Raw genomic sequence first — 25,668 nt, forward strand, 5'->3', positions numbered from 1 at the left:
CCTTTAACGGTGATATGGATGAAGAAACAATGGTGGTTAACCTTTGAATCACGAATGAATCAAACTTACATCAACCTTGATGAATGCATTTGCATGCTTTACGCACCCGACTAGTAGCTCGCAAATCCCAAGCAGTTGAATTACATGCCTTTTTGTTTTTTCTCCGGCCCCGCACTTTCTGTGCTAATCTTGCGGTGCAGCCTCTCCCCAAGCTCTTCTTTATCCCGTTAGTCTTCGGATGCTGCCCTGTCACAAGCTCTTCTTTATTCCGTCCCGTCATGTCCGTTCCCGCCACACCTTGCTCTGTCAGATCCTCCTGGTCCTTGACAGGCTAGAGGGTAGACAGCCCCGGTCTATCTGTCTAACGAAGCCACGCGGCGTGCCATACATTGCCACACAGTTATCACCGCAAGTCCATCGGTCACGCCTAAGCTCTGTTCCTTGCGGTATGCTCCCCGGGGGCAGTCTGTAGCCAGCGCACGTCACGAGCTTAAGCGACGGCGGATGTGGACGATGCACCGTCAACTCATGGCCGCAACATGTGAACGTAATGCAGGGACCGGAATTGATATGTGAGATTGATTATTGTCGGCTCGTTGGTTTAGGGGTATGATTCTCGCTTTGGGTGCGAGAGGTCCCGGGTTCAAATCCCGGACGAGCCCGGCTATTGCTGTTAGAGAAACGTGTCTATCTTGCATAGTTCCGTCATGTCCGGTCCCACCACACCTTGCTCCGTCACGCTCTCCTGTTACTTGACAGGCTAGAGGACAGACAGCCCTGGTCCGTCTGTCCAATGAAGTCACGCGGGCGTCCCACACATTGCCACACGTTTTTCGACGCAAGTCAAAGGCCGTGGGGAAGCTCTGTTCCCTGCGCTGTGCTCCCCGGCGGCAGTCTGTAGCCAGCGCACGTCACGAACTTAAGCGACGGTGGATGTGGGCAATGCACCGCCAACTGATGGCCGCAACATGTGGACGTAATGCAGGGACCGGAATTCAGATGTGAGAGTGAGTATTGTCGGCTCGTTGGTCTAGGGGTATGATTCTCGCTTTGGGTGCGAGAGGTCCCGGGTTCAAATCCCGGACGAGCCCGGTTATTATTGTGAGAGGGATGCGTCTATGTTGAATAAGCCCGAGTAAGACAAGGATTTATGAGTTCGGATGTATCTTCGCGTGATGGTCCGGCCTTTTAACGGTAATCATTGCAACACACCATGCCATGCGCCCTGGCTGCAGGCAGTGTAACAGACAATATGCTTTCTTGCTTTGCATTTTTCACTTATTGTTCTGTCACATAGATCGAACTCACAGAGACGAGGCACAGCATGGCCTGAAAACCCATATGTCCTTCAACGCTTTAAATTTGTATGCGGGCAGCTTTGACAATAACCGGGCTCGTCTGGGTTTAAACCCGTGACCTCTCGCACTCCAAGCGCGAATCACACAGCGCACACCTGGCCCGTGCCAATGAGGCGCGGTAAATAACGTTGCCTCTTGGAAGACCTGGGCGGGCCCCTGTGCGTGCACAGTGCGTGTGCTCGCGCAGAGGCGATGACCGGCGATCGGGTGGTAAAGAACGGCTACTTCATCTAAAAATTCGTAGCAAATCCGAAGGATTTTGATGCAACTGTTCTTACGAATCGAACTTCCGCGTCTGATTCACCACTAGCGAAAACTGCACAAGGTGTCGTTCTCCCGTTAACCATAATCTTGATTTTTTCGGCAGAACACATGGGTTGGTTGGTTGCAATAACCAGCGTCAAAACTACCAAGCGAAGACATCTCCGAACTCACAAGACCTACGCACCCTTGGGCATGTTCGACGCATGCGAGTGCTGGGCTTGGGCTCATTAATAAGCGGGCTCGTCCGGGATTTGAACCCGGGACCTCTCGCACCCTAAGCGAGAATCATACCCCTAGACCAACGAGCCGATAACGTAGCATAAAACGTCCCAATTCTGGCCCGCGCCGTTACTTTCACACCACACAAAGTATGGCTCCGAGCACACTGGCCACACCGACATAGGATTGTGTCGCAGCAGGACCCGCCCAGCGGCCGAGTTTCTCTGTTGCCAGCGCAGTATCACTTGCCTGCCGCCGTCGGTAAGTGCGAAGCCCGTCCCAGTGCCTACCCGCGAACAAGAAACAAACACGAACTCAGTTAGTGGCCTGTGTCGGGGAGTTTAGTTGAAATCGCCGGCCACGACAGGTCCGACACCTGTCCGTCATACACGCGATTTCAAACAGGAAAACTAAGGTGGTGCAGATAACTTTGTGAACTGGAGCGTATATTACTTTGATGATTGGGAGTTTCTCCGTCACCTATACCACTTTTTTCCTTTCTCCTCACCCTCTTCTTACCTTTCCGCCCACTTCCCTCGTTCCCGAGTGCCCCCCCCCCCCCCCCGCCGAGCTCCCCGAGTCAACACCAGGCTGTGCTCGGAGCCGTACACCATGTGATGCGAAAGTAACGGCGCAGCTAAGAATTGGGACGTTATCGAGCGTGTTACCGGCTCGTTGGTCCAGGGGTATGATTCTCGCTTCGGGTGCGGGGGGTCCCGGGTTCAAATCCCGGACGAGCCCAGTTATTGCTGTCAGAGGTACTCACACACATCGAATGAGCGATAGCGTGAGTAGGACTTACGAGTTCAAAGGTATCATCGCTCGATGATACAATGTTTAAACGCGGTTCATTGGAGCCAACCAGATCATGTCTCGGCCTGAAGACTCAAAATCCAGTGATGAATGGTGTGATCCATAACTATCTGACGTTTTGAACTGAGATAGCTATCTTGAAGACCTTACGGTATTGTTCACGTTACTGCCGTTCTTACGGCCTGTGCCTCTCTAGCTTCTGAACTGAACGCCCGCGAAAATTGGGAAACGCATGTGGGGCAAGTCACCTTAGCATCCATGGCGTTATAACAACGTCATTAGGCACCTTGGCATTCGTGACATCATAATAATGCCATTCAAATCCTGTCATTCCATAAGCCATACGGCGGTTAAGGCCAAGAAACATTTAATTGCCGAGGCATTGATGTCTGCCATTCGTGAGCGCCATTCTATATGAAACGGCCGCCAGTCAGCTGTCAATGAATGTTGTGAAAGGTACGATGGCGCAACCAACCATGACGCAATGAGAAGCACATTTGCCAGATAGAGAACTGTGCTGTCTTTAAAAGTCCTTTTCACTTAGAAAGCATACCAATCGTTATAAGTGAGGTCGTTTGATCATATCTGATGATTGTTTCCATACCTTCAGATGTGGAGCATCCCCTTTAAATGGGGGATGACATCAATGCTTTGCATCAACGTGTCCAAGTTTCGTAAACGGCTGACAACGTTGACCAGCCTTAGCCGTGCTCGTGGCCGTGTCGAGGCCGACCTATACCCACTCCCGGTCGATGGTGTGCCACTGAGGAGTCCGGTCAATACCAGGTCAAGCCCGCATGTTGTGGGGCTGCGCACTCACGAGGGGCAGCTCTAGCCCGGACGCGATATATATATATATATATATATATATATATATATATATATTATATAAATGTGCTTCATTATGTATATATATTATAGAAATGTGTTTTAATATGTATATAGATATATATATATATATATATATATATATATATATATATATATATATATATTTATAAGCAGTATTATTGAAATATGTGACAATGCAATGAGAATCAGCTGTTCCAACCAATCTGGCGCCAAAGCAATAGCTGGACGAATATATAGTTTTCGACAAAAGATCACGATATCAATAGATTCGCAGACGAAGTGATACAAGCTGTTCATTCACACAATCATCATACGGTCTGGCGTTGTCCAGAACGCATCGCTTTTCGGGGCAAGCGTCACAGTTACGTGCAAAGGCAATGGAAAATGAAGAGCTCTTCTTTTTCAACGTCAATCCTACATTGTTGTCACCAGCTCATCATCCTCTGCGTCCATTCCTTCAACCTTAGCACGTGTCTTACAGGCGTTCTGTGGCAGGTGACACTTATGACAAGATTTGCACTTTTTGCTCTTTCCAAGCGAAAACACTGTATCATCTCTTCTGGAAGTGCAGGGTAATGCAATTCTTCAGTTCTAAAATATCGCATACACCTACTTACTTCGCATTTCACACTCGTGTGCCAGGCAAAAAAAGTGATTATTCTTTAATATGGGCGATTGAAAAAATTGCAAATAACTTTGTTCTCCGTTGCTTAAAATGACCATATGCAGTGCTAGACAGCACAACTTAAATTCACCATTACAATAGTTTTTAACAGCTTGAAATTAGAGGGCGACGATTAGTTTGATTCCACTAGATTAGAGAACAAAATATATGAATACGATGTCAAATGGAAACGACTGAAGTCACTGACAGAATTAAACACGAACGAGACAACATAACAATCACGTTTAACTGTTGGCAGTAGCTTACTCGATATATCTATACACACCGAAAGCATTATGATCGCCGTCTCACGTCTCAGTTATGATTACCGTCTTGCGGCCGGTATGGTCTTCGCAGCCATAACCGCCACCCCTGAACAGGCCACGTGGTTGTGCAGAGACTATGGAGTGCCCTGAACTCGAACTGAAAGTGCTCCGCGCATTCGGCGAGGTTCTTTAGCTTATTTCGGTCAGGGCTCCCAGATATCTTTCATTATGACTTGGATTTCTTTGACTCGTCTTTTCCCTTTGTAAATACAAGTGGGGAAGTTTACAAGAGGAAGTGGGAGACAAGTGAAAAGCCTATTGGTCACAAAGTCCTTTTCCCTTTTTCCTTTAAACCCCTGTGCCATTTGACATTTACTTTTTATCTTTTGAATTTTGGTTTTGGCTTTTGGCATTCCGCTTTTTACCGTTTGAATTGTTTGCGTTTTGACGTTTTAGCGTTTGGCTTTTACCCCGCTAACTTTTATCCCTTTTGATTTTTTCATATTGGACTTTTTGCCTGTTTGACTTTTTGCGTTCAATATATATCTTGCTAAGTTTTTGCGAATTCAATTTTTGGCCGGTTGAATTTTGGATTTCTTGCCATTTGGCATCATCCCATTTGGCTTTTTGTCATTTGGCTTCATGGCACTGGACTTTGTGCCCGATTACCGATGATGATGTGCGCTCTATCAACTTCAGTGGTTAAACGTTGTTAAACCATGCATCGGCATGGGTACATTATCATTTTTCACAACAGAATTGGTCGATGCAATTTCTAGGCATGCACCTACACAATACGTCTTGGACAAAGGTGATCCAGGTTTGGAATAGCTTTTGGCCTGGGCCAAGTCTTAGCTCGCCTTATACAACACTTTTCTGGTGCGGAGAAAGTGGAACTTTTAGTTTAAGCCAGAGGATGACTGACATCACAAAGAAAATAGTTCTGATCGGAGTTATTCATAGGTATGCCAGTAAAAAGTGTAACTTTTTGGCTATTGATCAAGTTAATTTAGTGGTAATTCGCGTTTAAATTCGTTACCATGTATTTGTTTATGCACATAGAATACTGGGTGTAACGTACAATATGTCAAATAATTGAAACCGGGCTTCCGGGCACAAGCCAGCTTTTCCTGAAAAATTATCTTACGGGCAATGGGGGTTTCCAAATTTGGACTTCGGGCTGGGCAGTTTGTTCAGAATCTCAAAAATGGGCAACTCTACAATGCACTATACAGACTCAGCGACTTATGACTACAAAGGGGGGCGGCGCTGTAGTCGAGGGTACGTAAGGAAACGGCTGGTGAGTGGAGCCGGATGGGACCCGGGACTATGAACGATAGTTCGCTAGCTCAGCAGGAAACGTGCGGCGATCATTCCACAGACACCTGCAGAGGTCTACCGCTCTGTCATTGGTCGGTCTCGGCCGGACCGGCCTCTCCTCACCAATGAGCGGGAGGCAACTCGCCGTTCTGGCATCGTTGGCCGGCGTCCAGTTTGGCAACGTTGTGTTCTGCCATACTTAGTGGTCGTTGATCTTGCATTTATTCCATAACTTCTAACACAGGTGAAAAGGTGAATGGACCACTTCATTATATTGTGAGATGCTTCATTGCACGCGATGCCATCGGTTTAACATTGAATTTTGCACGTAGTCATAAGGACGAGAACCCCGTGCGACCGTGCCCATCAATACTGGTTTTGATTGCGTGAAACAGGTCGCACCGTGCGTTGGCCTTCATGATCAGCCACCAGAACGTTTTGTCGCAGACACAGGAAGGCACCGCAAACGTACGGTAGCTCCGCCCAAGTTTGTAGAGTCAGTCAATGAAAGTCTGGCTATTAACAACTAACCAATAAAATCAAGCCTAACGGTCGGCTTCCTTCGAAGTCCAGCCAATGAGAGGAGAGTAGGGTGCCGATGATCAGTAACACGACGGCCATTGGTCAGCAGCCTCGGGGAGGCCAATTAGCACGCTGCGGACCTCGGGTTCGTTCTGCTGCTTTTCCAGCATTGTCGTGTGCATGCTATCGCTGCATAGCCGCGACCGCAGCATTGTCAGATGTATGCGACGGCTGCACCAGAGGCACCGGACATCCAGCCGTCGGACGGGACGGAGATGAGCGGCGCTCGGTGATGTGCGGCCATCACAGTTCAGGCATGTCCGTCATCAGACGTCACGCTTTCCCTGCGCGTGCGACTGGCAGGCGGCCCGCAAACCAGCACAGGCGACAGCAGACCACTGTCTGCGGACTGACCGGTGACGTTAGCATCCAGACCACGTAACAGCCGACAACAGTCGCACTGAGGCCCAGTCAGACCTCGCCAACGAGCCGCCTGTCAGCAACTGACTGCCGCACAGCTGCGGCTGCACAGACACGCTGCTCAACACGCCCTTCCCCAGCCAGCTGCGGCTCGCAGCACGCAGCTGCAACACGTGCCGACGCAGCACGGCCGTGCCGCACGACATGGCCGCAGCACGTGCAGGCACGTGACGATACGTGGTGTCAGCAGTCAGAGGGCTGGTGGCACGTGGCTGTGGCGTGTCGGACGGTGGCGGCGCACCTGACCGGGCCCGGCCGCAGCACTGTGGCCTGTGTGATGCTCTCCGTGACTTCCATACCCTCAGGCGCAGCGGGCCGGGCGGAGGCGGCAACTGATCCTGCAGGTGCCGGTCTGCCGGCAGAGCGTGGGTCGACATCAGCCACCGAATACACACGGCGGCTGGCTCACACAAACACCGGTCACCGCAGCACTAGATCGTGCGCTGTCTTCTTACTGCCGCAACCCAAGCGCCACTTGAATGGGCGCGGCCTGGGGTGCAGTGTAACAATAAAGGGTAACACGGTCAACCAGACAATCCAGCGTCACATGACGTCATCAATAGCGGCCCAATATCTTCGAGGGTCTGAGGGTGGTGGATCAAAAAAGCCGGGTTAAAAATAGCCACCATCGGTAGCATGTGTAACGCAAGCGGTGCCGATTCAAATGCCCCCGACGAGAATACGGTGCAACGCACTTTCAACGTGCAATCAGTGCTTAGTAAGCCGAATCGGAGTTTAACCATCGGACCAACCTTGGTGCGACAATTCCAACCTCTGATAAATAACCAGAGGCCCACAATTTATTACTGTGTTATCTATTTATTATACATTATTTCTGTATTATCTATGTGGATAATGCTCCTCGAAAATGCAATTAACAGCTTACGTAATTTTGAACAGAATAGTACCGTCAGCATACGCTACCCTGCGTGACTTCCGCCGTCGTTACAGCAGGTGACGCCCTCTACAGCTTACTGGACGGATGACACAGCGGGGAGCCCGGTGTGACGTCAGAGCCCGTCCCAGCCGTAACACCCAGCGACACGGTGCTCTTGCACCACGCGGCGGCCCTGGAAGCGGGAAGTGCTGTCTTGTGATGAGTTCAGCTCCGGACGAGCAGTCTCTACGGCGACCGGTATGGACCGGCACAGAGTCACACCTATGCGGGGATTGGAGAGGGGACGCGGAGGGGACAGGGCGAGCACACCGCAGGGAAACGGCGCATCCTGGTTCAGTAAGGCTACAGTTCACTGGCAGTACAACACCACCTCATCTTTGGCAAGGCTTAGACTGTTGGTCAAGGTCATATATCCTCTGCTTCGGTCGGACTCGGTTGTGCAGAAAGCGCGCCGAGCTAAACAATAGCAATGAGCCTACCAGGGTGTTCAGGTTACGTGAAACCCTGCCAGGCCGCCATGTTTCTCATCTAATCGTCTTCGTCTCGTCCTCCACCGGTGAACTCAGTGCGTGACACCATCTGTGGAACAACGCTCGCACCGGGACAGGCCCAGCCTGGATTCGTGTAGCCAGTCCACTGTGGCGTCCGTCCTACTCCCCAGCCCGAACAGGTGAAGATCACGCAGCTCTCTGAGCCGGGACGGACATCTCAGGCCAACAGCCGTCACCCCGTGGCACTGAAACCCACAGGAAGGTAGACCGGGTGCAGTGCATCAGCACTGTCGCGTGATCGCTAGATGACGTCAGAACATTAACAGCGGTTGAACCACTGGTGGTGTAAACAACACCGCGTTTCGCGACTCCATGGCAGAGTCACGGAATGTGGGGTCGGGAGCGTGCTCTATTAATATGGAGCAGCTGGCTCTACTGTGTCACTTCAACTGCATCATCCCTGTGTTGTCACTGTTGGCACTGTGGAGCGATCTGGACGAGGTAGAACCAGTGGCGTGGTGGGTTCGGGTCGCTTTAGGCGCTCGCTATTTGGCCTTGACAGGTATGGCCAGCGACCGGTGGCAGCGGCCGTGACAAAGGCCAGATGACGGTAGAGAACGGGACGGACCGTGGCGAGCTTTGCGGCACGTGTAAGTGCAAGAGAACGTAGCGCGCACTCGCCTGGGCTCGTCCAAACACCGACTGGCGCCTGCGAGCGTCGGGTCCCTGCCGCCGCCTCAGCGGCCGACCCTTGACCCCGGCGAATCGGGAGACCCGCGGTCACGTGACGCCCCCCGGCACCCAGTCAGATGTAGAGCTCGGAAGACAGCGAGGGCGAGGGCGCACACCCCGCACAATTAAATCACAAACTCAGACATGAATTTAGAGGAGAATAGGTCCACGCACAAGCATCAGCTGATACACAAGTCAGTTGCTCAAATAAGTGACATCTATGACCACCAGAACCGAAAGCTTCTGAATGCTAACCAACTGCAAATACAATTCGGGTGCGGACATTTCTTGACCTGGCGGTCTATACTACATGCCGCTCCTCACAGATCATGATCATGTCCTCATCATGTTGTGTCATGAACACGATCAATTCCTCTTTCAGATCATGGAAAGAGGTACTGACGCAGGAAAAGCCTACTGCTATTGGCTGTCCTTGTGCATACGCTCAAATAGGCGTGTACATGGGAACAGCAAGGTGAGGTTATAGTGCACTTTTATCACCAGCACATATTGCACAGCACACCTATGCACTCGTAAGTGAAATGGGAGCATGAATCAGGGGCCATTTGTCAAGAAAAATGGACACAGATATACATAACCCTATTTACCACAATCGATGGCTTTAAACTGAAGTGTTCACAACTCAGAATTTTGCACAGGATTTTACCGACCAACTGTGTGCTGCACTTTTACGGGATACACAATCCAGATCATTGTCAGCGCTGTGAGGTTACACAGGGAATATTCCACATCTTTTCTGGTTCTGTTCTGGGTCGTTGGCATTCTAGGCTGACCCAAATGCACGCGGCTTGGCAGGCAATTCACAATACAGCAAGTCCTCACCAACCTATCTGTATCGTCTAACGAAACACTGCCTGTGCCCGCTATCCGCCTGCGTGTGCTGTTGGGTAATCAGCATGTGTGGCAATGCCGTAATGCACCGCGCGACCCATCCATTACCGGTTTCATCCGATTCATTCATAAATAATCCGATGTGGAGAGATGTGTAGCAGTAAGTACAAACACAACTGACGAGGTGAACCATTTGTGTTCAGAAACTCAAGAAAAACTCTGAATGTACCAGACTGAAAGCTATGCCAGCGAAATGTGCCGCTATCGTGTGGTAGCTACGGAAGCACGGGGCACCGCCACTGGATGTGACCACGTGTGTATACAAATAAACGACCGATGGAATCCGGACAAGTGAAGAATAGTCACAAGTGAGCTCGTTTCATCATATCTGATGCTTACTTTAATATTCTCACATGTGAAATGTTCCCCTTTATAGACCACTGAAACTTATCATCTGACGGTGGCCCTTTGCCCGATTTCTTGTGGCACAATTACACATCCACTGGCAAACGCAATGTTTATAAGGCATTTGTATTTATTAAGCAGTACCATATCATACATGAACACCACAAGCAGACCATTTCTGCGGCGAAGATGACAGGACGAGGGCTGCCAGACACAGCAGCAGAGAACACGGCTCTGACGTCACACTTCCCCGGCGTCAGTGCCAGCTCGGTAAGCTTGGCTAGCGCGCCGTCACACCATCTCACCCGGCGTCAGTGCTAGCCCGGTACACTTGGCTAGCGCGCCGACACATCATTTCACCTGGCGACATGTCGGTCACGTTGGCACATTAGTATGGACAATGTGAGTGAGAAGGTACACGCCAATGCACCTTGTCTTTGGTGACCGGTTTCTTCCACTTCTCCCCGGCGACATCAGGAGCCAGCTCTTCGAGGAAGGATTCGCCCTTCCTGCTCGCTCAGTACCCCCGCTGCTTCATCTCGGCTCGGATGAAGTACAGGCACTGTGCGCGACGCTTAAACAGGGTCCCCAGAGGTAACAGGGGCCCGCGAAGGGCTATCGAGCGCTGCGGGCGAGAGAAGAGGGATCAGTGTCACGCCCCTGGTGGCAGGGCGACGAACTAAAACATCACTTCCTAGCCGCGGCATGACAGGCAACAAGACGGCGGTGGGCCTGGGCCGATCTGGACATGAGTCTCGACGAGATACCCCTTCGGCGATGACACACTGACCACAGTCAGCCCACTGCACAGCCTCAGTCGCGGCGAATTAACCAAAGGGGAAGAGAGATATCAGGTAACGATGTGACTCAGTAACATATCACAGGAGGTCAGAAAGATCTTTTCAGAGGTCTCGATAATCGTTTTCCATCAGCAGCTTAACGTCTCTAGATGCTGCTCTAGATATTAACTTGCTATGTCACCATTCAACTGAAATCCGTAATAGGCATCTCCCCACGATTTCACCTCTTACAGCGCCAATGTATTATAAAGCACATGGTTGCTTCACTCACGCCACGTCACCACCGCCCCGAGACCGCGTTACACCCTTACCTTCTTCGAGCGGAACCGGAGGCACTGCTTCAGCTCGGCAACAGACGGCAACTGCGACACACACTCCAACAGCCAGCGCACCAGCTCCACGTTGCCGCCGCGGTACGCCGCCATGATGCACGACACCTGACGCCGCAAAGAGGGCAGGTTAGCCTGGACTGTCACAACGGAGACGCAGCAGGCTGATGTGCGGCCACAAGCGGCAAGGAAAAACGTCTGGGTGTGATCACACGCCACACGGCTCGATTGTGACACTCGGTCACAGAAAAGAAGAGTAGTGCCAACAGACTGGTGCTGCGCTGTTGTACATAAAATCTCAGCACGTAGAAGGTACAATGACGGCAGGTCGGCACAGATTCTTTGAATGTACACAGATCAATGCCGAGAACGGCCTAATAGGAGAACAGGAGCTACATGTGTTCCATTGGACTGGCACAGGCCCTGTCAACTCTTGAGCCCATCACGCACACCTATGCCTGCTGCAGTCGTTACGACATGTCCTGGCTGCCTGCCACCGACCTGTCTGGTGTCCTGCACGTCGACCGAGGCGCCGCACGTCTGCAGCAGCCGTGCTATGGTGCCGTGACCCGCGTCCAGCGCCCACCAGAGGGCAGTGCGGCCCGCCGTGTTGCGGGCTTCGATTGCCACCCCTCTGTAAACATCAACCAGGGTTTTGACGAAGCAGGCCACTATAGCTGTTCGGTGAGCAGTTCATTTAGCTTAGTTTTGAGCGGGACGAGTAACTCGTACGTACAGCAATGACAAGGGCGATGGCGTACTGGGGCTGCAAACAATGCTCCTGGTGTTTAAAATACTGCGCGTTGCGACAGAATGATGCCAGCTGTGCACCCAAACCAAAACAGAAGCACCACTGGCACCTGACCGCCAGAGCAGCACACAGCCACAGCCGAGCCGCATCCAACCCGCACCACAACCCCAGCCCGACGTCCCAGGCCGCGCCATGGCAACCCCGCTCACGGGCCGACCGATCCCCACCTGGCGATGAGCAGCATGACGAGGGTGGTGTGGCCGCGCCAGGCGGCGAGCATGAGCGCCGTCTTGCCGCCGCCGCCGGGCACCGTGGCGTTGACATCTACGTCCCGCTCCAACAGCAGCCGCACCACCTTCGGGAAGCCTTGGTAGGCGGCCGCCATCAGCGGCGTCATCTCCGTCTGCGAAGGTCATCGGTCAAGCTGTGAACGAGGGTGGCCAGCGGTGGACACGGTATGCCACTGTTGATATGCCAGTTCAGCCTGTGGACGTAGAAGTTCCGACTACAGCCACACCTCGTTAGACTGTTGACTCGTGCGGCTAGGCTGTATAGATCAACAATAGCGCAGACCGCATCCACGCCATCATGCAACATGATGTCCAACGGATAACATATCGATCCAGCCTGCAGAAATTTCGGGTCAGATTGCAAACATGTTATGTAATTGTCAGATCAGACTTAAGCCAGGTCATGCCATCGTCGGGTCAGACTGCAGACAGGTCATGCCATTGTCGGATTAGACTGCAAACTGCAAACGTGTCAGTGCAAGGTGTGGTCTCGGAACATGTGTCTGCGGTTCTGACCGCTTCTTGGCAGACGCGCCATCAATACGACAGCATCTTTTTTGGCCTAAAGAACAGCTGACAACTCACTTTATCGCACAGGCCGGTTAGAGTGTCCGTTTCTCACCTGACAAGTTCCAAACATGGCGACGTGTTCGGGGTTGGCCCCATGCTGGAGCAGAAGACCAACCACCTCGTCGTGGCCCTTGAAGCAAGCTAAGGTCAAGGCCGTCTGCTTGTTGCCCTTGACCCTGGCCGAGACGTCACAGCCCTTCATCAGGAGATACCTGTCGGCGGCAGCAGATTAATTACATTTCTAGCATCTTGAGATTTTCATCTGGCTCTTTGTTGTCTCAGTGGTCTAATGGTCCGTTTAAAATTCCATATCTGGTTCATGCACGTATTGGTCACCAAATGCTTGGGAAAACGGCTTGCTTGGTTCCAGACTGCTCCTCGAACGTTAACCCACAAAGACAGCAAGTGCGTGCAAGGGATGAACGATACCGAAACGATGTGTGCCGTAAATAGTACCAAAAACAGTGTATATAGTACTAGGCATGGCATATTTAGTACTAAGACGACGCAATTAGCTGTCCTGGCGACGCGGGCCAGGTGAGGCCGAAGGCCGGGGCCGACCGATGGATCACCTGACGACATCCAGGTGTCCGTGGCTGGCCGCCAGTATCAGTGGCGTGACGTTGAAGCGGGAGGACCGCCTGCTGTTGATGTCGACCGCCTCCCTCAGCAGCAGTCGGACGATCTGTACACTGCCGCTGGCCGCCGCCAGCATCAGCGGCGTGTTGTCGTGGCCGTTGCGGTGCTCCACACGGGCGCCCCTGACACAGGAGCGTCGGTGAGGGGGGCCCGGGAGAGGTGGCACCAGCGACAGGCGGAGAATCCCGTCAAGGGGGAAAACTGAGGATCCGTTTCGGTCAGTCATCGGCGCGGTGCCGACCAACGAAATCCGTTCTGACGTTGACGCATGATCGGTGCCGAGCAAGCATTACACACCTTTGCCGAATGGATGCAAGCATATCAAACCTCGGCAAATGTAAATGCACATGCATCCACCTACGCAAACGGCGGCTGCAACATCGACCAGGCCACATATGCACGGGCACACGAGTGGCATGCACGAACACACCCACCTCTGCCACAGTCACCACCGCACGCATGCACGCATACACCGGGGTCAGAACCTTACCTTTGGATGAGGATGTGGGCGATTTGGTGATGAGCGCCCATGCAGGCCAGCGTAAGCGGCGTTTCAAGCGAGCCGCTGGCCTGGTGTCTGTGGTTGGCGCCCTTGTGCAGCAGCAGCTGTACGACATCGGTGTGGCCGGCGCGGCAGGCCAGCATGAGCGGCGTGAAGCCCGCCTTGTCAGTGTGCTCTGGGTGCAGAGAGGTCTGTCAGAGCCGGGGTAGTAACCGCTGTCGGTGTGCTCTGGGCGCGAAAAGGGCCTGTCAGAGCCGGGATAATAACGGCTGTTGGTGTGCTCTGAACACAGAGAGGCCTGTCAGAGCCGGGATAATAACGGCTGTTGGTGTGCTCTGAGTGCAGAGAGGCCTGTCAGGGCCGGGATAGTAACGGCTGTCGGTGTGCTCTGGGTGCAGAAAGGCCTGTCAGAGCCGGGATAGCGACAGCCGGCGGTGGATTACGCATCACTTCGTGTGACAAGTCTCGACGTACATGTCTGACATGAGACGGTCGCCGTAAGCCAATCACTGAGTGGTGGGTGTGGTTTGCGGTTCAACTACATTGTCCCTCAGCTGCGCGCCTTCGACGAACTTTGTCCTCATCTCCCACACGCGCATACAAACACAGACACGGACGCCCTCAGCGGTTACGGCAAATACATGTACCCAATAAATAAGTCAATTTGCACCTAATGGGAAGCTCGTATCTGTTTATCGTAAATTATGCGGTGTTATATCGATGTCTTTGTCTGTGAGCTGGCACACCACGCATAAGCTCCGATGTCTGTTACATCTGGTGAGCGGCACCCTTACCTAAAGCTGAGCCTTTGTCTTTATAACCCAGGAAACACCCATTGGTAAACATTAACCCAGAAATGAGATGGCTGTGTTTCTGGCAGGGAACGCTTGAAAGCGCAAATTTAAAATTCGAGCAGCTATGCGAAACTCCTTACCATAAAGTAAACCAAACACAATTACCGTATCGAAATAAGTTCGCCCCAGACTAACCGATCGAAGCATCGTTATCCAGGAGGAGACGGACCACCTCGACGTTTCCCAGGGAGCAGGCCATGCCCAGCGGCGACTGCTGGTCGCTGAACGACACCCGGTTCACCAGAAATTCCGGCAAAAATCGCCTTCTCCTTGCTGTGAACACGACCAAGTGTTAGTTCGCTGCCCAGCCACCAGGGTCGACACCGTCGGCCAGGAAACACAATATGTGAAGCACGGTTCGGTTTACCAATCAGTTTTACGTGGCAGCATCGTTTACACACCACCTCACCGGAACGAGGAGCAGCATTGATGCTTACGGAAGCACGTCACGGTCATATGGAAGCACGTCACGGTCACATGGAAGCACGTCACGGTCACATGGAAGCACGTCACGGTCACATGGAAGCACGTCACGGTCACATGGAAGCACGTCACGGTCATATGGAAGCACGTCACGGTCATATGGAAGCACGTCACGGTCACATGGAAGCACGTCACGGTCACATGGAAGCACGTCACGAGCGAAGAGTGGTGAGATTGTGCAGGACGAATAGCGGCAACGGTTCGCCCAGAAAAACAGCACCAATGACGACCAGCTCTGACTCACGGAATGCCACCTCTGATCGCATACCCCGATAGCACCTGAATCATTTGGTTCAGAATCCATTTCAATTACAAGGGCTGCGATTCGCACGGATTCGATCCAGATCCAGTCCAGACAACACCATTCCCGGACACACAGACAGGTGTGAAGCGAGGTGCGCCCATGAGACATTATATATATATATATATATACATATATATATATATATATATATATATACATATATATATATGCATGTATACATATGTTGCACGCAAATGTACTTTTTTGTAAAAATAATGCCGAGGTTCTCTTTACAGCAGCTGGTTTCCGGGCTCCGCGGAACTCATGCAAGTCTCCTGCGCCAGCTCCTGTTCCTACTCCGACACAAAGCTCCTGCTCCTGCGGCTGACCAGAGAGGAACCTAGGCTTGCCAGTCAGCTGTGGACCACAGTACCAACTAAGCCGCACCTTCTATCTGCTGGGGCGATATGGGGACTTCCTCGTTCTGGTAGATGACCTTAAAGTCTTCCGTGATCTGGCGGGCAGAGGAGGTTCGGACCATGAACGCTCGTGAACAGGACGCCTTGGACACAACTCCGTTATCGTTCTAGTCGATCGCCGTCCGTCAAAATACAAAGAGGACTCGGGTATGGCAATGTTGGAAGCAAGGCGCTGGAAGCTTATTACACGACAGATGTTCCATTCGGACATTCAGCGATATCCATTGCTTAATACATGACCTCGGCGAAGTTTAAGTTTTATGTTCCCTGACGACCATCGTGATATTTGGTGTGTGAAGGCCAACTCCCACCAGCTGTCTCGGGCGCGGCTACACGAGTGGCTCTGCTTAGGGGGCGACCGTATGCTTACCGCGCGGTCGATGGCCAAAGATGACAAAAAACAAGGAAAGAATCGCCGTTTCCGACACATAATCTACATAACGTCACGGAACATACTAATCATTCGTGCCTCTGCAGATGATCAAAGCGGAACAATCGAAGCGTTATATGGATACAGTGGAGACTCTATGCCGTCGGCCTTACTAAGGCGACCCCAAAATATGCAGTTGCTTTTTGTGACACGGCCGCGCGCTGTGTCATGTCCGGATAAGCCACAGTTAAGTCGGGCGTAAAATATACAACAGCAGTGGTCAAGATAGTCAATAGTCAAAAATAGTCAAAAATGGTCATGTGATCGAGCACCGACCATCTAAGACACACCTCTTGTTCGCTATCTCGCAGGCGCTGTTGAAGCTGTTGGTGGACTTGCTGCAACCTGTCCCTCTCCAGCATGAAGGCCTCCCTCTCGGCGGGCGTCACTGTCTCCTGCTGCCTCAGCGTGGTCTGCTCGGCAGCGAGGTCAAGATCAGCACGACGGTGAGACACCTCGGAGGCCGAAAGTGTGGCGCTCTGGGTCATGTGAGGTCGCGACCGTGTGACACAGACAAAAGACGATGCTGTCGGAAACCCGCAGCAGAAAACAGCAGCGGCAGACACATGCAAGTATAAGTTTCACACGTTCTTCTTGCAAAACGCTTGGCTGCCATATAGGCTTCAAGGAGCTCCATGGATTTTACTCGTGAGAGCACAGCGGCTTCGTGCGCTTTTTGCGTAGAACATTAAGGAACACACATCAAAGGACGTATTAAACCGATCACAGCCGGGGCGGTGTGCTCCAATCAGCAATGTCCAGCCATCCTATAACCTCACCCCTCCCCTTCCCACCAACACCCTCCTCCTCAGGCTTCACCTACACACCATCACACTGGCGCATATTGCTCTGTCATTTGTTGTTCGACCACAGGCCAATCGCTACAGGGTTGAAATACTCCAGGGATGTTCATCGGCACACAGGCGCGAACTGCACTTCGTCTGATCAGTGACGGTGAAACCCATCGGGGGGGGGGGGGAGGGGCAAATGGGAGGGAGGAAGGGTGCAAAGTCAGTCCCTTTGCTATCTTCACGCGTGAAACACCGCAGGACAATGCTAGATTGTCCAAAGTCCAAAAAGGGGGAGGTGGCTCATCTAAGCGCTGTGCCTTTCCTATCCGTGCGAGATGACCTCCAGCCAGTCACCACCCCTGTGATAGGTCCACCTGCCAGTTGTGTCTTACAATGGTCTCGTTTCCTCTCTTCCAAATGCTCCTGCAGCCATGTCCCTGCACATTTCATCGATCCCTCTACATCAGCCCGTTTAACAATCAACACCCGTCCCCACCTCACTCACCCATACCCCCTACCCCACTCCGCGTGACACGGGCCGACCCTGAACCCTCCCGCGTCCCCCAGCGGAGAGCAGGGAATGAGGGGGGAGGGTGACCCGATGACTGACCTTCAGACGAGACAGGGCGGCGTCGTCCCGCAGGTACTGAACAATGCTCTCCCGGATGTCCAGCCTCTGCTGCCTGAGGAACTCAGCCCTGCGGGTGAGCTGCGCGCCGGTCACCGGGCCGCTCAGAGGCTGAGCCGCTGCCTCTGAGTCAGAGGGCTCGGAAGCCGCTGCCTCTGAGTCAGAGGCCTTAGAAGCCTCGGCTGGAGGCGCGGCGACGGCGTCGTGTGCTCGCGCACATGCAGCGCCACCCTGTGGAGGAAACGGAAACTGTAACAGAAGCACCTGGCCGTTTATGTACATCTATATTGTTTTGTGAACTCAATTTCTCCATGCTGAGCAAGGGGTGGGATACCATGGTATTCCAGTAAACAATCCGAGCGATGAAAAGAAGCGCAGCAGCAATAAACGCAGGGTACTGCAGGACACGAGTCGCGAGAGATTAACTCGACAAGTAATTTACAAATGCGCAGCAATTAACGTCGTAAGAGAAAGTCAACGTTTGTACGATTTGCGAAAAGTCGGCAGTTCACTGATTATAGCCGATCTGGTGGTCAGAGTGATTATGCAATGCAAGTCATGACATTTTGATTGTGAAATTAACATGAATGCACTTCGGTGCGCAGTAACCTGTCAGGAGTGACCTACCGTTTGGTCGTTGGAGGACGCAGACTGCATACCGCTGTCTGCAAAACGGAATAACTTGCATTCATATATTTTCCGGCATTCCACTGTTACATGGACAAGGTTAAACGTGATGAGGAAGTGACTTAAGTAACTGAGCTTGACTAGGACAGGTTTTAACTGCGAGTCTGGCCTTCCGCAGTACTAATTAGCGGGGAGAGTGAATGCGAGTCAAGTGATACCTTGATCACGAACCGCATCCTTGTTCGGAGATTCATCTAGCTTTCACATAATACACAAACACGCCATGCACTGATGACATTGGGGAGGCTAAGTGAACACGCTCCCAACGCTCCGTCCTCAGTCCATCTGGCTGGACCACGAGAGTCGGCCAGTCGGGGGAACGGCCACCGGAGCTTCAGCTGATGCACGGAGCCACCTTGCATGCGATCAGCTTGCTTGATTCCCATGACGGAGAGACAGACACCCACCTGCGTCATCACCATCACCATCTTCATCATCATCGTCAGAGGCATTGTCGTCCGTGTCATCGGAGCATTCTGTTGAGCTGTCGCTCGAGTATGACGTTTCATCCTGGCTGAGAACGTCTTCCCCCTCGATGAAGCAGTTTTCGTCCTGCCTGAATATATTGTTCTCTCGCGTCTGGAGTTCTCTGTCCTGCCAGAACAAATCCGCGTCCTGTGTCTGCTGAGCTTCGCCCTGCCTGTGGCCTTTTCTGTCCTGGCTGTCATACCTCCCACCTTGGGGATCGCCTTCTTCATCCGAGTCCATCTCTATATCGATCAGGGAGGCCAGCTGCCGGTAGAAAAAAACGAACGTAGAGGCTCAGTTTCACACCCAGGGGGAGGGGGATCTTAAAGTCATAGCTAACCGGAACCGGACGGGCACGAGTCCCGCAGATGGTACAAGCCAGCGGAATGACATGCATATCGTAAGTAGAGCCTCACGCGGTATCGACTGCTTGGCGAGGTACAGCAACAGACGCTCTGCCAACAGACAGTTTATGCATCCAAACTATTTTTTCTTTGTGCTTTGTACCACCGCCTCCTTGCTTTCTACTATTTGTCCACATCAGGCTCAACCAAGCATCAGGTTCTTAAATGAGCTGCAATCGCACGTTTCATGTCCCGGCGACAGTTTCCGGTACACCATCACACAACAGATTCTGTCCACACGGTTCCTTATGATCTCCATGTATTCATCCAGTCTTGGAATCGGATTTGCAATGTAGATATTTTTGTTGCACTTACTAATTTCAAAAAATGATACAGCTTCACTGCCTTGTATAGTATGTTTAAGCAGGCCAAGCCTGAAGAAAAGTAACCCGAAATTGGGGGTGGAGAACGGCCGTGACAGAGAGACAAAAAGCTCGCGCATGCCGAAGGTCATGCTGTCACCCTGTTGGGGTTAGAGATGTCCAATAAGCACAATCCACTCGGAAACAATACCAAACGTAAAAACCTAGCCTTTGTCGACCACTGCTTCTTAATGTGAAATGATCCAGTCATCGCCCACACAACAGAATGGGAGCATTCGCGGTCAGGAGCGGTGGATACGCATGAGACAGCTGACTGTACCATGACGTCACGGATGACGCGGCCTCACCTCTTCATCAGAGAGCGGAGGAATGTTCGGGAACCGCAGGAGAAGACGAACCACTTCCACATGCTCCCTCAAAACCGCCTCCACCAGGGCTGATGAATCACCCTAGGGATTAGAAAGAAAGGTGCCGGTCAGAAATCGTCACGCGCTTCTAGGCGCCCGACTTTGAAGCAATGGTCATTTCCACGCTGGCGTAGAGTGCATGTAATTCAGCAGGGTCTCTCGAGCAGAACAGCGTCACGGCGTGACGCAGGGCCGGCCCGCCCACCGGACACGCTGAAGACACCGCTCTCCTCGTGCTGATACGAGCCGCTGACGGCGGGGGTGATACCCAGCCCGGCCAGATGGCCCGCCAGGACCGATCTGATGATAGACGCTCGCACACTCCCGCCCAACAGATCTGGGCTGACGATCATTGCCACCCTTTGACCCGTCATCAGCGTTGCAACCACCCTCTGACAGGTCTTCACATCCTGAACCGTCTGAACCGTCCCCCCCCCCTACCCCACCCCCACCCCCATTACAAGACTGATTAGTCCCATGGGTTACAAGTCCCATATTAGGTGATTATAAAACTGTTAGGTCGGGTAAGCCCATGGGTATTCGAATGGAATATGGAACGGATTGAGTTTGGTAAGTATGATGTGGAAATTGCGATTTAAGACGCAAGGCGTTTACGAAATGGTATGTAGATAGTTCAGGAAACACTGAAAAGGGTTATTTGCCGCTTCTTTGAGTAATAAAAGCTTCACTTATACTACTTTTGCAATTAGCAACGCAAACAAGTGGGGCTAGGCGCAAACTTTGCTGAAAAGTTTCCATGATTCAGAACAGAAGTGCTTGGCAATGCAAACGTTTGGATAACGGGTGTAGACTACTCCTTGCAAATATGTAGTGGGTGGGTATGTACACGCCTCCATGAGTAGCGAGTGGAATGGACAAAGTAAATCTTACCTCTGCAAGACCCTCGTACCCACTGTCCATCAAACCCCGCCTCTAGTACCGTGCCCCCTCCCCTGAAAGCAGCCCTCTCTCCTCTCCGGGCCGCGTCCGCTGAGCGCTGCACAATCCAGCGTCGCCAGCCAGGCCAGCTCGCGCCCTCGCCGGAACGTCAGGCCCGGCCACGGCGGCCACCTGCCTTGAGCCGGTGCGTGGGGTCGGCTCCGCGCAGCAGCAGCAGGCGGACAGTGTGGTGCCAGCCGCCGCGGCAGGCCAGACTCAGGGCCGTAGCTGTGTTGTCGGGCGAGGGCCGGTTCACGTTCGCGCCATAGCCCAACAGCAACAGCACGACACCGCTGTAGCCTCCAGCAGCCGCCTCCATCAGCGCTGAGCGGTTGCAGTGGTTCAGCGCCTCCTGCAGGCCGGCGGAGGTAATCGTGAGGACGTCACGTGACGATCTGAAAACACTGGGCTGGCTGAGAACATGAGAACGACTGGTAGCGAGACTCGATGTGAGCGTATGTACTGGAGAATGATAAGTGGCTGTGTAAGTGCAGGGCTCCTCATGACTTCGATGTGCATCACGTCAAAATAAGTCGGGACAGAGAACGCTGGAGAACGTCGGGAGAGAACGCTGGCCACGTCTGGACGCTCGGTAGTGCGGATCGCTCACCACATCAGCGCCGTGCTCCAGCAGGATGCGCCCCACCGCCGTCTGGCCGTGCCGGGCTGCCTTGATCAGTGCCGTGTCTCCGTCACTGTTCTGATGCTGCACCGGAACGCCCAGCCGCAGCAGCCAACTGCGAAAAGCGCAGCCGTCGGATAAGCCTCCAGAACCAGCGGCCAGATGTCACAGGCATGGCGCTCGATCGGTCAGTGTTGGTAACCGCGGGATCGAGTCCCATCACGGGCGGTGTTTCTCCAGCCATGGAGGAAAGACTGATACGGCCAGCTCCGCTGCACAGGGAGATTGGCACGATGAGAAAGCTCATTACTGGCATGCTAACAGACGTGCTAAATAATAAGAATACTCCAGAAGCGTCGGCAGGCAGAGACAAGTTTTAAACAGGTACTGCAAGGAACCCGAAGGTTTCGTTCCAGCGCCTTACTAATTTTTTTCGCAAGTTCCGTGCAAACTTTTGATTCGCACGTTTTTTATCATCTGAAAACTGAAACTGAGACTTAAATGGTCTTTATGAAACAATCGGAGGTTTCATGGCGACATTTCGGCCTTCTTGGCAATCTCCAGTTCCCAGTGTAAGCAACTTGCAATATCGGCGACGTGAGCAAAGCAGAACACGCCTGGCCCAAGTCCACGGCACTGGCAGGCTGCATTAGGCCATCAGACTTACTCGACGATCTCGTCCTTGCCGACACACGCGGCCTCAAACAGCGGTGAGACAGCGCAGTTGTTGATCTCGGCTCCGTCCTGTAAGAAGGACCCAGGCACGAGTGTCAGCTGTGACGGGCACTGTGACGGGAAGAGTTGGAGGCAGTGGGCGGTGCCGAGTATTCCCGGGGATGCAGGGTGTTTTACTGGGCTCCTTGCAACAGTCTGTGTCGATGGCCGACAATGATATCAGACCGGCAGTTAAAATAAGGTCAGAGCTGATAATCACGGGTGCGCCAGAGATAGTGTAACGTCGCAAACTGCATTGGTGGAGATTGGTGCATGCCAGCAGAGGAAGCGCGCCACAACACATCCAAAATAATCCTTAGAAGTTATTTCCAGATGCTCTCCCCTCAATCACTCGCGGCTAATTTCGTATTAAACTGGATGTTAGAAAGCGCTCGTATGTTTGTCGCGTCCGGGCTGGCTCAACTGTAAGAGACACATGGTGTAAACAACAACTAATTATTAATAAGTGGCCATCCTCCCTTTAAGAGCATGCACCGCATGACACAGATGCGTGGCAGTACACTTCAGATGAGGATTCGCCTGGGAACAACGTGTTCAAACAGTGAATGCCGTATGCTGGGGTACCCCTGAGATCGTGACCTTGACCAGGATGCGGGCCGTCTCCAGGTGTCCATTGGCGCACGCCAACGACAGTGCCGAGCTTTTGCCGTCCTCTGTGATGAAGTTGACATGAGCGCCATACGAGAGCAGAAGGGCCACCAGCTCAGTGAGCCCTTTTCTGGAGCAGGAAAGGGGCACATTGTCAGCGTCTGGAGACTTGGACATGGAGAGACCTTCACGTCACCTTAACGTTAGGATAATCAGACTAGTTTACTTTATACGCATTGTGTCACCATCAGCGTGAGTCAGCATCGTTTGATACGTAATCGTGAGCTTTTCATGCAATATCATGTCTTTTCTCCTTTTCAAATGTGAAACTTCCCCTTTAAATGCCGTCCGATCCGACCAAATATACACCTTGCCAAAGATGTGAGCAGAGCTGTAGAACACCTCATACACAGGACTATGACCCTTTTTATTCTTATCTGCACTTTTTCGCACAGCGTGTGGAATCGGTACAAGGCGCTGTCCACCACCGATGCGCCCCAGAGAGCGGTGAGATCATCGAGGCCGGCAAGAGTCAAAATCGGAGCCGCCACAGGTCACGCGCGGGAAGAGAGGAATAGAAGCACTACTAGTTAAAACATTTACGCATTACAACACAAACATATCTTATTCATGCCGCTGCTGGCTTTTTTCAGAAACTACGGACCCATCCAGACCACTAAGTGTACATACATTTCAGGCTTGGTCTTACGAATATATGGGATTGTTGAACGAATCACTCTCCATCGGGTCTAAAGCCTGCCGACTTAAACCTACAGCTCCCTTACTACACGATCGTTCTTCCCAATGCATACTTGAAACACGTTAGCAATGCTTTGAAATTTAGAGAATCGCGACCTCTTAGAACAGTTTAATCCAATACCGCGTCGATATTTCCCTACGGGAAGCCACTGACCTGGCCACCTCCACTAAGGCCGTGTGTCCTGCTTGGTTAACAATTTCTGTGTCGGCGCCTTGACCGAGCAGAAGCCGGACCACCTCCAGATGGCCATGTTGCGCTGCCAACAGCAGCGGCGAGATCGGACTACCCGGCGGCTCTGTCGGCTGCGATCAGGAGTCAGGGTCAGTTCAAAGATCAGGTCAGGACCACGGTCACGTGTGACATCGAGGACATCCTCTGCCCTAAAGGTCAGGCTAGGGTCACGGTCACGGGGATTGGGGGTGAGAGGTCAGGTCATACGTCGGGGGTCACTGGTCGGAGGTCGAGTCCCGTGCCAGGGTCATCCTCTACCCTACGGGTTAGACTAGGGCCAAGAGCTCAGGGTCAGTAGTAAGAGATCAGATCACAGGTCGGAGGCCATTGGTCCAAGGGGTCGGGTCCAGTCATGAGGGCTAGGTGCAGATGATCACGTGTGAGCGGACGGCGATTAAATACCAGGTACCGAAAGACAGAATCCCGTTTCACCGAACAGCCAAGAATCTGCATGGTGAATAACACTACTCTTAAGTAGAAAGTACCATCGGCAACCATCATTTTTCCATGCATCGCCACATTTGTAATAAACTTCTGAAACTGATGTTAATGATGTTAAGTGCCGTCCAATATAACTTTTGCCACACATTTCAGTTCTAACCGAAGGGTGGAAATGTGATGATTAAGATGATTTGGGCCTTAGGGTACGTCGTCTGCCGTGGTCACGTGGTGCTCATAACTTACATCTTATTTAACAGATGATTATGAACAGTAAGGAGGCAATGTTAAGTTAGGTATATTACAGGACATTGAACGCCTTCAAGAAAATAGAAAATATTGCCGTCCTTAATCCTTTCGAGTCATCTATCAAGATGTCATAGGGCGTCTGGCGCACGGATCCTGGTCCCAAATGGGGCATGCGTTCCAACGTGAGGTGGGCACCATCCATCAAGACCTGCCGTACGGTGCGCCGCTCCCCCTCCCCCCCCCCCCCCCCCACCCCGCCCAAAGAGGACATGGCGGTCGGTCTCCCCACATAGCAGGTGTCGCTGAGTAACTCGGCGGCGGCACCATAGCATTCATAGTACCAGACTTAGACCACATATTAGACGAGAGAGAGCCTGGAGAGTCAAACTATCTTAAAACCGACAGATATTGAGACTTTGTGGGCTAAGTTCAGCCCAACTCGTAGTTGCCATATCAGCTGCATACGTTGGCAATCATCGGCGCATCCCCGCCACCCGCGGACCCGCCGTCTTCGTTGATGGGCCTGCCCATCGGCGTGTGGTCCGCACCTGAGCACCGCTGCTGATGAGCAGCCGCACCACCTCCAGGTGGCAGCCATCGCAGGCCACCATCAGCGGTGTGTACTTCTGGAGGTTCTGGTGCTCCATGTGCGCGCCCGCCATCAGCAGGAGGCGCACTATCTCTGCGCTGCCCCGCTCACAGGCTGCCGTTAGTGCCGAGTTCTGCGGGGAGGAGGACGGTGTAACCAGTCTGTGAAACCTTTCGGACTGTTCCGGAGTGGCCTGTTGGAAAGTCACTTGTATATTCGGGCGTGGCAGCACTATGCTCTTTATCAAACAATTTAGCTCTCAAGACGAAAACGGATTGAAAGGACGATAAGTCTCGGCGATC

The 25,668-nt window shown here is 52.4% G+C and overlaps 4 non-coding genes across 4 annotated transcripts; 3 read left to right on the forward strand and 1 right to left on the reverse strand.

Moving 5' to 3' along the window:
- Positions 1-590: 590 nt before the first annotated feature.
- Positions 591-662, forward strand: TRNAP-UGG (transfer RNA proline (anticodon UGG)). Its single transcript has one exon. It is a non-coding gene; the product is annotated as a tRNA-Pro (tRNA).
- Positions 663-1,019: 357 nt separating this feature from the next.
- TRNAP-UGG (transfer RNA proline (anticodon UGG)) lies at positions 1,020-1,091 on the forward strand. Its single transcript has one exon. It is a non-coding gene; the product is annotated as a tRNA-Pro (tRNA).
- Positions 1,092-1,858: 767 nt separating this feature from the next.
- Positions 1,859-1,930, reverse strand: TRNAP-AGG (transfer RNA proline (anticodon AGG)). Its single transcript has one exon. It is a non-coding gene; the product is annotated as a tRNA-Pro (tRNA).
- A 580-nt stretch (positions 1,931-2,510) lies between these two features.
- TRNAP-CGG (transfer RNA proline (anticodon CGG)) lies at positions 2,511-2,582 on the forward strand. The gene has a single exon. It is a non-coding gene; the product is annotated as a tRNA-Pro (tRNA).
- The last annotated feature ends 23,086 nt before the right edge of the window (positions 2,583-25,668 follow it).

The sequence above is a fragment of the Pollicipes pollicipes genome, unplaced genomic scaffold, assembly GCF_011947565.3.
Source record: "Pollicipes pollicipes isolate AB1234 unplaced genomic scaffold, Ppol_2.1 Scaffold_6138;HRSCAF=7277_pilon_pilon_pilon, whole genome shotgun sequence".
Lineage (NCBI taxonomy): Eukaryota > Metazoa > Arthropoda > Thecostraca > Pollicipedomorpha > Pollicipedidae > Pollicipes > Pollicipes pollicipes.